Source organism: Hylobates moloch, unplaced genomic scaffold, assembly GCF_009828535.3.
Source record: "Hylobates moloch isolate HMO894 unplaced genomic scaffold, HMol_V3 SCAFFOLD_3, whole genome shotgun sequence".
NCBI lineage: Eukaryota > Metazoa > Chordata > Mammalia > Primates > Hylobatidae > Hylobates > Hylobates moloch.
The window spans coordinates 149,772,297-149,785,136 of record NW_026652278.1 but is presented as its reverse complement, the minus strand read 5'-3'; positions in this window follow the sequence as shown (position 1 = coordinate 149,785,136).

Here is a 12,840-nt window from a genome sequence, read left to right as displayed (position 1 = left end):
AAGACCATCGACACTATAAAGAAACTGCAACTAATGGGCAAAATAACCAGCTAGCATCATAATGACAGAATCAAATTCACACATACCAATAATAACCTTAAATGTAAACAGGCTAAATGCCCCAATTAAAAGACACAGACTGTCAAATTGGGTAAAGATTCAAGACCCATTGGGGTGCTGTATTCAGGAGACCCGTCTCACATGCAAAGACACACATAGGCTCAAAATAAAGGGATGGAGGAAGATTTACCAAGCTAATGTAAATAAAAGAAAAGCAGGGGTTGCTATCCTAGTATCTGATAAAACAGATATTAAACCAACAAAGATCAAAAAAGAAAAAGAAAGGCTTTACATAATGGTAAAAGAATCAATGCAACAAGAAGAGCTAACTATCCTAAATATATATGCACCCAATGCAGGAGCACCCAGATCCATAAAGCAAGTTCTTAGAGAGCTACAAAGACACTTAGGCTGCCACACAATAATAGTGGGAGGCTTTAACACCCCACTGTCAATATTAGGCAGATCAAGGAGACAGAAAATTAACAAGTATATTCAGGACTTGAACTCAGCTCTGGACCAAGCGGACCTAATATACATCTACAGAATTCTCCACCCCAAATCAATAGAATATACATTCTTCTCAGCACCACATCGCACTTATTCTAAATTGGCCACATAGTTGGAAGTAAAACACTCCTCAGCAAATGCAAAAGGAAGGAAATATAACAGTCGCTCAGACCACAGTGCAATCAAATTAGAACTCAGGATTAAGAAACTCACTCAAAACCGCACAACCTCATGGAAACTGAACAACTTGCTCCTGAATGACTACTGGGTAAATAACGAAATGAAGGCAGAAATAAATGAGTTCTTTGAAACCAATGAGAACAAAGACTCAACGTACTAGAATCTCTGGGTCACAACTAAAGCAGTATTCAGACAGAAATTTATAACAGAAAATGCCCACAGGAGAAAGTGGGAAAGATCTAAAATCTACACCCTAATATCACAATTAAAAGAACTAGAGAAGCAGGAGCAAACAAATTCAAAAGCTAGCAGAAGACAAGAAATAACTAAAATGAGAGCAGAACTGAAGGAGATAGAGACACAAAAAACTCTTCAAAAAATCAATGAATCCAGGAGCTGGTTTTTGAAAAGATTAACAAAACAGATAGACTGCTAGCCAGACTAATAAAGAAGAAAACAGAGAAGAATCAAATAGACACAATCAAAAATGATAAACAGGGTATCACCACTGATCCCACAGAAATACAAACTACCTTCAGAGAATACTATAAACACCTCGACGGAAATAAACTGGAAAATCTATAAGAAATGGATCTATTCCTGAGCACATACACCCTCCCAAGACTAAACCAGGAAGAAGTTGAATCCCTGAATAGACCAATAAGAAGTTTTGAAATTGAGACAGTAATTAATAGCCTACCAACCAAAAAAAGCCCAGGACCAGACGGATTCACAGCTGAATTCTACCAGAGGTACAAAGAGGAGCTGGTACCATTCCTTCTGAAACTATTCCAAACAATAGAAAAAGAGAGACTCCTCCCTAACTCATTTTATGAGACCAGCGTCATCCTGATACCAAAACCTGGCAGAGACACAACAAAAAAGACAATTTCAGGCCAATATCCATGGTGAACATCAATGCAAAAATCCTCAATAAAATACTGGCAAACCGAATCCAGCAGCACATCAAGAAGCTTATCCACCACGATCAAGTCAGCTTCATCCCTGGGACGCAAGGCTGGTTCAACATATGCAAATCAATAAAGAGAAGCCACCACATAAACAGAACCAATGACAAAAACCACATGATTATCTCAATAGATGCAGAAAAGGCCTTTGATAAAATTCAACACCTTTTCATGCTAAAAACTCTAAATAAACTAGGTATTGATGGAATGCATCTCAAACTAATAAGAGCTATTTATGACAGATCCACAGCCGATACCATAATGAATGGGCAAAAGCTGGAAGCATTCCCTTTGAAAATAGGCACAAGACAAGAATGCCATCTCTCACCACTCCTATTCAACAGAGTATTGGAAGTTCAGGCCAGGGCAATCAAACAAGAGAAAGAAATAAAGGTATTCAAATAAGAAGAGAGGAAGTCAAATTCTGTTTGCAAATGACATGATTGTATATTTAGAAAACCCCATCATCTCAGCCCAAAATCTCCCTAAGCTGATAAGCAACTTCAGCAAAGTCTCAGGATACAAAATCAATGTGCAAAAATCACAGGCATTCCTATACACCAATAATAGAGAGCCAAATCATGAGCAAACTCCCATTCACAATTGCTAAAAAGAGAATAAAATACCTAAGATACTACTTACAAGAGATGTGAAGAACCTCTTCAAGGAGAACTACAAACCGCTGATCAGTGATGATGATGAGCATTTTTTCATGCGTTTGTTGGCTGCATAAATATCTTCTTTTGAGAAGTGTCTGTTCATATCCTTTGCCCACTTTTTGCTGCTCAAGTAAATAAGAGAGGACACACAAATAGAAAAACATTTCATGCTCATGGATAGGAAGAATCAATGTTATGAAAATGGCCATACTTCCGAAATTAATTTATAGATTCAATGTTATTCCCATCAAGGTACCATTAACTTTCTTCATAGAATTAGAAAAAAACTACTTTAAATTACATATGGAACCAAAAAAATGTCTGTATAGCCAAGACAATTTTAAGCAAACTGAACAAAGCTGGAGCCATCAGGCTACCTAACTTCAATCTATACTATAAGGCTACAGTAACCAAAACATCATGGTACTGGTACCAAAACAGATATATAGACCAGTGGAACAGAAGAGAGGCCTCAGACATAACATCACACATCTACAACCATCTGATCTCTGACAAACCTGAAAAAAATAAGCAATGAGGAAAGGATTCCCTATATAATAAATGGTGTTGGGAAAACTGGCTCGCCTTATTCAGAAAACTGAAACAGGATCCCTTCCTTACACCTTATACAAAAATTAACCCAAGATGGATTAAAGATTTAAACATTAGACCTAATGTTTAATACCATTTGACCCAGCGATCTCATTACTGGGTATATACCCAAAGGATTATAAATCATTCTATCATAAAGACACATGCACACGCATGTTTATTGCAGCATGATTCACAATAGCAAAGACTTGGAACCAATGCAAATGCCCATCAATGTTAGACTGGATTAAGAAAATGTGGCACATATACACCATGGAATACTATGCAGCTATAAAAAAGAATGAGTTCATATCCTTTGCAAGGAAATGGATGAAGCTGGAAATCATCATTCTCAGCAAACTAACACAGGAAAAGAAAACCAAACACTACAAGTTCTCACTCATAAGTGGGGGTTGTACAATGAGAACATATGGGCATGGGGAGGGGAATATCATACACCAGGGCCTGTCGGTGGATTGGGGGCTAGGGAGGGATAGCATTAGGAGAAATACCTACTGTAGATGATGAGTTGATAGGTGCAGCAAACCACCTGGCACGCATATACCTATGTAACAAACGTGCACGTTCTGCACATGTATCCCAGAAATTAAAGTATAAAGAAAAAATGAGAAATAAAGGAGGGATATCCTGTCATTTGCAACAAAATGGATGAAGTTGGATGACATCACAGAAAGACAAGTACTGCATGATTCCATGTCTATGAGGTATCTAAGATAACCAAACTCATAAAAAGAGATTAGTGTGGTAATTGCTAAGGGTGTGGGGAGGGGTAAATAGCTAATTGCTCTTCAATGGGTACAAAGTGTCTATAGTTAAACACTGTATTGCAGTAAAAATTTTGTTAAAAGTGTAGATCTTATATTAAATGTTTCAACCACAATAATAAAAAAGTAAATAAATAAAACGGAGAAACAAAAAGCTGGCCTCTTGCCTCCCCTCTGGGCAATGATGGAGCGTTTTTAATGAGTAAGCCATCTGGGGAAGTCTGAGCAGGGGAGTGTCTGGGCTGTATGGGCACTTGCAAGAATACCCACAGCTATTAAACAGGGCATTTTGTTTACATCCTTAACATTACATATTGTTTATATGATAGACACACACACACACACACACACACACACAAAGCTATAGTTAGTAATTTCTATAGTTAGTAAATTTCCTCTTTTGTGTCTTTGCCCATTTTCTCCTGTGAAGCATGCATCCTTTTATTATTAATTGGTAAAATATCTGTATATATTAAAGATGTTCTTGTCTGTAAAAGACAGAAAGTGACAAGTTAATCTTCCTTAAAACTAAATTAAAATACAAATATATATGCATGACCTAATGTATAAAAAACTAAAATATAAAGGCCAGTGTGAAATGATATGTTTATATATATCAAAATTAACAAAGAATTGGCATTGAGAATAAACAAAATATACTTTTAAATGTAAAAAGTTCACAAGCCAATAGAAAACTGGTGAAAATATATGACTAACGAATTCACGTGTTGACATTAAATATACATAAAACTGATTTTCCAACTTGGTATTCTAAGAAGCGAAAGTAAAAGTAATGCTAATTCAATCTGCACACCATTGTGATAGTAGGAAAAGAAGAAGTATAACAATGCCAAGCGTTGTCCAGAATGTGGGCAAATAGGATCTCCCTGGAAATGCTGGTGATAGCATTAATTAGTAAAAGCAATTTCATAAATGTTTTTAAAATACTTACAAAACTGGAAAAAGAATCTGTTTTACCAATAATCATTTTTACTTCTAGGAAAATAAAACTTATATTAGAACCTGGAGGTTAAATATAATGTTACAATATTCCAGCATTCTATCTGCTATCTACTAATTATTATTATTATTATTATTTTTTTCTTTTTTGAGACTTGGTCATACTTGCTATTGGTATCTCCAGCTGGTCTATTTTCCCACATAATTACTCATGGAATGCAGCTATTTAAGATTATAATTCAATTCCCCACATCAATAAATCATTGCTGATATAACTTTGATAAACTATTTTATATTAAAATATATTATGTTATAAACATCATATATATCATATGCAAATATATAATATACATTGTTATATTATAAATAAAAATATGTTTATATTATGTTACTATAGAATAAATTAACAAATATGTTAAAATATGTATTAAATATTAAAATATTTTTATGTATCATTAAATGCAAAACAATATTTATTCATAATTACATTTTAATTCAGTATTGCATTTATTCTCAAATTACTATTATAGATGACATGTACTATCTCCTCCCCATTGGGTTACACAAAGACATACTCCCGATTTCAAGACACATTAGCATAGCTCTCCTAAGCAAATCTGATTTGGTTCACTTAGACTTATTCAAAGTCAGTGTGATGAAGCTCTGCTTACAAATTATACTAGCAAACTTCACAGTTATCACTGTCTCCTGATACAAAATGACACAAGTTAGAGAGTTTTCAATCTTTACCAACCTATGAATAAAAGAATAAAAAATTTTATGGCTGACTCACTCTAGAAACAAATGTATTTTCCTTGCATATCTATTTTTCAGCTCATGATAAAATAAGTTTGTAACCTATATTATCCTGCAGAACTAGCCTAAAACTTGTTCTAAATCCATTTTAACTTTTAGATGTAAACAAGTTATAAATAAATATGTTTATTTATATATGAATAATTATTTTCACTTATAGCTCTGCCTGAAATCTCTTTAAACTATTTCTGAAAGTGAGAAATGTATCTGTGCTGGAAAATTCTCAAATTTCTTAAACTCTTAAATTATGTTGTATCTGATCATATGTATACCTATTGACTGCTTGGAGCCATATTTTTGTTTGCACTGGGGAGCACTCCATTTATGACACTTGGCAAGTTTCATCTGAAATGGTCTAGATCTCAGATGTAATATCCCTGATTATCTTACACCGCCATCGCTTCACTCAGGTTTTCTACTTCTTAGTCTAATTCTCATAATTTGTAATTTCTTAAGAAATTTATTATTTCATTAATAATGTTCTTATAAGTGCATTGGCATAAGTCAAAGTCTATATTATTAATTTTATAATCTTAGACTGGGTATAATTTGATTTTATCATTGCTCAAGTTATTTGTTTTCTCTCTTGATTCTGAAATTCCATTTATTTTTATGCATTTCAAATAAATGCCTTTTAATATTAAATATATATGTTAACACATTTCTCAGGAATTTAGAATAAATATTTAACACCCTTTAGAATATGAGAAAACAATCATATTTTCCTTCAAGATAATCAGAGATGTCTTTTGGGGGCACTGGATGGCAGGATTCTACTTTGGTGAGTATTATGGCTTTTTGTTTTTTGTGGGTTTTATTTCTAGAAAATATAAGACTGAAGGATCTCATTACATATGAGGCACTTGCTCTCTAGTCATTGAGTAGGGGTTGCTTTATTTTATATATATATATAATATATATACACATATATTTTATATATACTTATATACTTATATATATTATACATATATATATGTCAGGCTACATGAATCTTGGCTCTCTTTCTCCCACCCCAACTCACATATTCGTTTATCTGCAGCTATCAGGAGCAAGGAGATTGGGAATTGACAATATGCAAGATGTGACTCTCTTGGAATCATACTGTATATGCTTTAGTACTCTTGTTCTTGAAACCTTTTCTCTTTCTTATTCCACACCTACTTATGACAAGAACTATTAATGCCTCTGGCACACACTGCTAGTTATCAATCCAATATCCATTATCGCTTTCTTCATTACTAATAGAAACTATAAAAACTTCAGTTTAGTCCAGAGATACAATGGGTAAAGCTAAACAAAGAAAATGAAAACTATATATCAAGACTCTTTTCTGAGAAATATTGCCATAGGACAAAATTTTGGCCAAAGAGCTGTACAAAAATGGAAAACCTGTTTAAAATAGGGTCAGCTGACAACTCTCTTCCACGTTCATTTCCTTTTTCTAACTGCCAACAACATGCCCTTGATTGCTGGACGTAGAGGTGTATTCCTGAGCTCATAAAGCAAAGACTCAACACTAACGACAGTGGAACAGAAAGTGTTGAGAAGTCTACCACATTAATGAAATCATGAAATCCTGGGGCTACTGGATCAACCTTATCTCTGAGAGCCTTGTCTTGGAGAAAAATAAAACCCTCATTTGTTTGACCTATTATTTGTTCAAGTTTTCTATTAGTGATAGCCAAATGGAATCCTACATTTAGGATTTCCATATGTAATTTTTCTTTTATTGTTTAAAAGTTTTCTTAAGGTTTAATTGACACAAGTTGAACTGTACATGGTCAAAATATGCAATGTGATGTTTGTTACATATGAAACCATTACTACAATTGAAATACATGCATCATCATTTCCAAAAGTTCATTTACCTTTTTTATTCCCACTTACCCCTGCAAAATCCCCATTCCAAGACAATATTGATGTTCTTTATGTCACAATATAAATACTTTCCAAAGCAATTGTACAATGATACATTCTCATGAGCAGTGCGTAAGAAGTTGAATTATACCACATTCTAGTCAAAACTTCCTTTTATGTTTTCTTCTACTTTTTCCATCTTGGTTTTACATTTGGTTATAGGATTCCTTTCAATTTAATTGTTTTATTTGGTGTAAGTTATGAATCAATGTTTATTTTTCAGTATAGAAAAATATCATTTCCCTGAACTGTTTATAGATAAGATTATTGTTTCCCCATTGAATTTGCTTTGCTCCACTGCCAATGATCAGTTGACTGTATATGGGTGGGTCTATTTCTGTACTATTTATACTGTTGTACTGATTGCTAAGATTTTAATTGGGATTGCTTAGATATTAATTGGGGTTGCTTAAATCTATAAATCACTTTGGGAAAACTCTCCTACATACCTTTGCACAGTGTTTCCAGTTTTCTTAGCCTTTCTAAACCTCCAACTTCTATCCTTAATTTAGAGAGACTACAATACTGTTTTCCTAGTAGTCTCTTTACTCTGTCTGCTCTATTTTCCTCTCTCAGTGAATACTGTTCTTTTGTATACATTTTTTATACATTTTATACACAAAATATACAACTGCTAGGAATTACATATTTTGTCTGTCTTAGTGTTGTTGTTGTAGGGAGGGTAATTTTAATCCCAGATCCTCTATATTGATCCATTATACATACATTTCATTCACGCATTTCATATTGAACTTTTATTCTCAGTAATACGTTATCTGTTTTCTCTATTTTCAGGATTCCCCCAAATTTCTTGTCCACTAAGCATTGCATTTATAGCTTTCTGAAAAAGCTATAGATATTTAAATTAAAAAAATTAATACCATACATTTGAGTAGGCCAGGTAGAGCTAAGTTATGTGCTCAGTCCATCATCTTTAAAGTGTATATATTAGAACGAACATATATATATACATATATTTGTAAATATTCATAGACATAACAACATTCTGCTTTTGTGACAATTATGACTTATAGTTGTCATTTGATTCAAAACTCAGTAAAGTGAGTGACTTACTGTATGTTTCAAAATCAAAAGTTAGCAAAGAATATGAGTTTGGATATTTTAATTTTAGTTATATATCTGCTGCTAATTATCCGTGTGTGTTAGATGGTTCACTTAAGTGCTCTGAATCTATATTCCTGCTTATGAGGTTAAAAAGTCACTAAATTTCTGTCTAGCACTAAGTCACTAATTTTCTAACAGGAAATAGTTGATGATCCACTTTAGGGGTGAGATCTATCTGACTTTATATTCTCCAACTGTAAGATACTTTCCTTTATAAAGATACAGATCTGTTATTTAAAATGAGAGCAGGGACACTTTCTTCACAACATGCTTATATTTTTGTTCTTTTTTTCAGTTTATCTGAGCCATTAGTTTTCCTTTTCAAGCTCTTACTGCCTTTGAAGTACTTGTTATTTAATTTTACTCTATATGAATTGAACTCATCATATTACATCTCCAAGGAAAAATTTGAAGTCTTATTTCTCATTGTGGTATAAAAGATTGATCTCCTGTTAAAGGAATTTCAAATATTGGTTGGAGAAAAGTTGCTTTGGAATTAAAGTAGCTTTCCAGAGGCCACAGAAAACATGTCATGTAGATAAGAATTTATTTTACTTATATGCAGTATGATTCTTTTCTGCTGCGGATACAGAAATCATGGTTTGCCTCATAGTGAGACACTATTATAGGATTTTATGATCTCATGAATATTAAGTTAATTTGGGACTCTATAACTCAATAGATGTTTAGAAAATCTAAAGAACATGTAGATGATACTAAAAGTAACACTTCGGAAAACAACAAGATGTTAAAGATAAATTAATAAATAATGAGAATGACAAAAGTGGAATCAGCAAGAGGTAAGCTATAGGAAAAAATGCAGTTACATTTTAACATTTAAAGAGCTTGGAATTAATCACTTGCATCCCCACAACAGGAGTATATTAGTTTGTTCTCACACTGCTATAAAAACATACCTGAGACTGGGTAATTTATATAGAAAAGAGGTTTAGTCGGCTCTCAGTACTGCAGGCTGTACAGACTTCTGCTTCTGGAGAGGCCTCAGGAATCTTACAATCATGGCTGAGGGTGAAGGGAAAAAGACGGCAGGAGAGAGTGAAGGGGAAAATGCTACATACTCTCAAACAACCAGATCCCCCATGAGAACTCACTCAGTATTATGAGAACAGCAAGGGAGAAATCTGCCCCCATGATCCAATCACCTCCCACCAGATCCCTCCCCCAGCTTAACACAAACCAACTCCTAGCATAAAACCTCACACTAAAGGCGTTTTTAACTTAGTTCCCATAATCAAATACATCATGCCCAGTTTTAAACCAAAAAATTATAACACATGCTAAGACACAGAAAATACATGGTCTGAGGATACAAAAAAATCAGAAATAAATTCAATTATGTCAGATATTTTGGAATTATCAGACTGGGAATTTAAAATAACTAAGATTAATATGTTAAGTGCTCTAATAGAAAAAAGTAGACAACATTAGAAAATAAATAGTTAATGAAGGCAGAAAGGTAGAAACTCTAACCAAAAATCAAAAGAAAATACTGGAAATAAAAAACAATGTCTAATAAAGAATGGCTTTGATGGGCTAGCCATTAGACTTTACATAGCTGAAGAAATAATTAGTGAACCTGAAGATAGATCAAATGAAACTTCCAGAACTTCCAGAAGAAAATTCAAAGAGATGAATAAACAGAATGACAGTGTGACAATATCAAAAGTGTAACATATGTGTAATTAAAATGTCAAGAGAAAAAAATGGAAGAAATATTTGAAGTAATAATATACATCAAATTGCAGATTCCGGAAGCTCAAAGAATACCAAGCAGAATAAATATCAAAGCACAAAACAAAACAACAATAAAAACCAAAAAAGAAAAGTATTTAGGCATATTATATTCAAATTGCAGAGAAACAAACACAACAAATAAATGCTGCCAGATAAAAAATAAAGCATCCTAAATATAGGATAAGAATAAGAATTACAGTAGCCTCCTCAGCAGAAGCCATGCAAGAAAAAAGAATGAGCAGAAGCCTTTGAAGTGCTAAAAGAAAAAAATCCATCAACCTAGAATTTTTTTACCAGCAAACTTATTCTACAAAGTTGATGAGAAATAAAGTTTTCTCAAACAAACAAAAACTGAGAGGATTTATCTCCAGCAAAACTGCCTCACAAGACGTTTTAATAGAAATACTTCAGGCAGAAAGAAAATGACATAGATCAGAAACTGTATTTAAAAAGAAGAACATTAGATAAGGCATGAATGAACATAAAATAAAATCTTTATTTTTCTTATTCTTATGTGATTTAAAAGATAACTCTTTATTTAAAGTGATAATAGTACCTCTGTACTTGATAATTATAGGATATAGATAAGTGAAACCAATGTGTCACTATTATAAGTGATGGGAGAAAAAAGTTAGGAATACTATGGTGGAAAGTACCTGCACTGCATGCAATAGAGTGTTATTTGAAGGTGAATTTAGATTAAATAAAAATATGTATTGTAAACTCGAGGTCAGTACAAAAAAATTCCGAAGGAAGTGCAACGGGTATGAAAAAAGAGCATATAAAATAAAATCATAGAAAATATTCAATTAAAACCACGGAAGGAAGGAGTGGAAGAAACAAAACAAATGCACCGCATAGAAAACAAAAACGTGGCCGATATTATTCTAACCATAACAAGGATCATTTAAAAATGAATGCTCTAAATGCACCAACTAAAAGGCAGAGATGGTTACAGTTGATTAAAAAAAGATCCAATTATGCTTTTTCTACATGATGCTTACTTTAGATATAAAGACTCCAGTTAAAAGTAAAGTGGTGGAGAAATGTATACTATGCTAGCACTATGCAAAATAAAGCTGAAGTAGCTATATTAATTTCAGACAAGCCAGACTTCATAAGATGGAGGGTGATCAGCAATAAAAGCACAATTACATGATGATAAAGAGGTCAATTCTTCAAAAAGACATCATGATCTTAAATATTTATATATCACAACAGCTTCAAAATACATGAAGCAAAACTGATAGCAGAAAAATATAAATCCAGTATTACGGTTGGAGAATTCCACATTTTCTTGTCACTAATGGTTAGATCAAGTAGGTAGAAAATCACTAAGGTTGTAGATGATCAGAATAGCATTATGAATTGATATTATCTAATTTACATGTATGGAAAAATCAATACAATTAATAAAACTATATCCAGAATAATGAGGAAAAAGAGAAGATACACATTAGCATAATAGAAATGACAGAGAGGTCATCATGACTGATCTCATAAACACTAAAAGAGTAATAAAGGAATACTATGAATAATTCCACGCCTGCAAATTTTATAACAGAAGAAATGGACCAACTAATTTCTTGAAAGATGCAATCTAGGCTCAGGGTGCGGTGGCTCACGCCTGTAATCCCAGCACTTTAGGAGGCCTTGGCAGGCAGATCACGAGATCAGGAGATTGAGATATTGAGACCATCCTGGCTAACATGGTGAAACCCTGTCTCTACTAAAAATACGAAAAATTAGCCAGGCGTAGTGGCACGTGCCTGTAGTCCCAGCTACTCAGGAGGCTGAGGCAAGAGAATCACTTGAATCCAGGAAGTGGAGGTTGCAGTGAGCTGAGATTGCGTCACTGCCCTCCAGCCTGGCCGACAGAACAAGACTCTGTCTCAAAAAAAAAAAAGAAAGATGCAATTTATTAAAACTCTACACAAAGAGAAATAGATAACCAGAATAGCTTTTTAGAAGTCCAGCTCCTGGTCAAAAATTAAAACAACAACATCAACAACAACAATAACAACAAAATATTCCTGTGTGATTTTTCAGATCTGACCATAAGCCATTAAAAAGGCTTTACCTGGTAGTCTTCACAGTGGAAAGCTGCCCTTCCTAAACTAGACTATGTGCACAGCCAGTACATTGCAATTTTGAAGAGAGCTGCAGTCAAGTACTTAGCCCTGCTTGGCTGGACATGCTGTTGTGCATACCTGCATTTTTAGTCCAGGCGTGTTCATTTAGAAGCTTTTTTATCTGAGGCATTTGGCTGAGGTCTTCGTCAAGTGCCTCTTCTGAGACCTCCTTGGGGAAGGACGTGTGTTTGAAGACACTAATATTCAGTCTGACTCAGTATTTAGTAATTGTTCATTCCTAGCACTCTCTCTACTCTCTCTCCACAGCCTTAGAGTCCATAAAACTACAGGAGCCTTTTTTTTCTTTCTCCCTTCATAGTGATACCACTCTGTGCTGATACAGCTGACCCTCCACCAATGAACTGGCCCATCTGGGGAAATG